Raw genomic sequence first — 2,713 nt, 5'->3', positions numbered from 1 at the left:
CACATCCTCACCAACACTTGTTTCTTTTTTTAAATTTTTTATCTAAATTCCAGTTACTTAACACACAGTGTAATATTATTTTCAGGTGTACAATATGGTAATTCAACACTTCCATACAATACCTGGTGCTTATCACCCCTTTTAGCAAATTTTTAGGTATATGGTACAGTCTTGTTATCTATAGATACAATTTCCTAATGTACAAATACTAATATCTTTTTAATAAACATTTCAAAAAAAGCCTGCTCTTTAACTTTTTTTTTAAACTCTTACTCCCCCCATCAATTTCATGTAATGTAATATGAGGCAGTCCTATCTTGATGAACACCTTGAGATTCTCAGGCCTCACAAATAAATTTACTCCTGATCCTAGAAGGTAAGGTATTAAGGACAATAACATATTTACATTGCCTCTTGTTTGGGTGGGAAGAACAGAGACAATAAAAGTGAGTTCCCTAACTCAACTCCTCATGACCACTATTTTCCTCAACTATAGTCACTCACCCCAAATGGAAAAACACCTGTGATTCCTAGCAATAAATATGTGCTTAAGTTGCCCACTATTTCAGGTTTCCTTCATCAACTCATGCCCCTTTTTAAAACAAGAAAAAATCTTTAGAGGAGAGAGAGGAACCTAAAGGGAAAGGAATTGGCCACAGATTCAGTTTGGTAGGTGATTTTCCATGTTCTCCTCTTCCAACATTTGGTAGCATTACTCTCTAATACAATCATAAGCATGTTTACTAAGTGCCTGTCACATGACCTCCCTCATGCCAAGTGATGCAGATCCAGATATGTGACAGATAACAATCACCATTTATTTAATTAATGTCACCTCTGGGCCAGGCACTGTGAGTTTTATGTTTCACATTCATTACCTCATTAGTCCTACCTAAAAACTTTCAATTAGGTACAGTTATTGTCATTTTGCAGATGAGAAAACTGAGCAGAATGACGTAGGTGTCAGGGCCAGGACTGGAATTCATGTATGTTCTATAATACACCAAAGCTAATGTCAATGAAAATTGTAAATGTGGTTGTGGAATTCACTGGGTTACTATTCCTCATGCCTAATGCAGTGTTCTTTGCATGTCCTGGCACAGACTTCAGGCACACTTCCACCTCACATGTTTTTGCTTCATGTTCTCACTATTCCTCCAGATGCCTGTACCATCTTCAAGTATCTGCTTAATGTCACTTTCTCAGTGGGGCTGACCCTGAACACACCATTTTAAATCATGTAATCACCAATCAGCACTGCCAATCCCACTTTCCTGCTCTGTTCTCCAATAACATGTATTGCTTTCCACTACATTGTATTATTCGATTTATTTATATTCATTACTTATTGCTATCTCCTCCACAAGAATAGAAACTCAACAAGAGCAAGCACTCTAGTCTGCTTAGTTCACTGGTGCACCCTCAGCTCTTAGAACACTGCCTGGCACATAGGTGATCTCAATGAATATTTTGGCTGGAATGAATGAAGTGCCTGGTGCAGAGTAGGTGCTTGGTGAATGGCAGCCTTTATTATCACTGCTTTCCTTGTTGAGTGATGCTGGAGAAGAGACATTGAGAGAAGATTGCAAGTTGCTGAACACAGCGGGAGGGAATTGCTTGGATGTGGTCACCACCATCCACCCAGTCACTCAGAGCATAGCCCTGGCAGTTGTTTTTTGACTGAGTAGGTACCTGTCACTCCCCTAAAGTAGGGACCATTCTTATCAGTCAGCCATCCACACCCAGCATGGAGAGGGGCTCTGAGGCAGAAAGAAGCTGGATTGCTTTGTAGCTTTCCCTATAACCCCTCTTCAAACCTCATGTTGACTTTTTATGTGTTTCAAATTCCCAGTCATACCATGTTCAACTGTAAATATTAACAACAGATAGGTTACCTGGTGAAATATGAATGTTTTTGCTGAAATCCGATCTTTTCCTTCTGTTAAAGAAAAGCCAAGAGTGATCAGAGGGAAGATGGTGGAAGAATAGGGGACCTGCATTTCATCTGGTCCCTTGAATTCATGTGGTTATCTATCAAATAATTCCAAACACCTGGGTCATAGGGTAGCTCTATTTTTAAATTTTTGAGGAACTTCCACACTGTTTTCCAAAGTGGCTGTACCAACTTGAATTCCCACCAACAGTGTAAGAGGGTTCCCTTTCTCCACAACCTCTCCAACATTTGTTGTTTCTTGCCCTGTCCTGTGAATTCAACCTGAGATCTAAGAAAAGAATTGCTGCAAAACTACAAATAGAAAGCGACCACTTTTTGCAAGGTAGGAGGTGTGGAGATGTGACTGAGGAGCTATATCAGAAGATAAATTGCAGGGGGAGGGAGCCTCCATAAGCCGACTACTGGAAAGTGATATAGTAGCAGAGTGCAAAATTGGAAATTTTAGAAATCTGCTCCTGTGAGGGATAGCCCTGCCTGAAAGGTGCTCAGGTGGTAAAGCAGAGCAGAATCCTAGGTTGGACAGTGTGGTTTCAGCATCCCCAGGGTCACAGAAAGAACAGGGGTGCCTAAGTGTGGCAGAGTTCCCAAGTACAGGAGCAGAGAAGCCTGCTTACAATTAGCAAGCCCCAGAGTGGCCTCTCAGCTAGGTGTTGCCATAAAGTGTGAACCACTGCATGATCGAGCAACTGCTCTCCAAGCAGGGGCCCAGCAAGTGACGACCATTGGAAGACCCTGCTTCTTTCCCTGGGAGGAGTGGTG

This window comes from Phoca vitulina, unplaced genomic scaffold (assembly GCF_004348235.1).
Source record: "Phoca vitulina isolate PV1807 unplaced genomic scaffold, GSC_HSeal_1.0 scaffold133, whole genome shotgun sequence".
NCBI classification, from domain to species: Eukaryota; Metazoa; Chordata; class Mammalia; order Carnivora; family Phocidae; genus Phoca; species Phoca vitulina.
The sequence above is the reverse complement of the archived record's forward strand: the minus strand, read 5'-3'. Positions refer to the sequence as shown.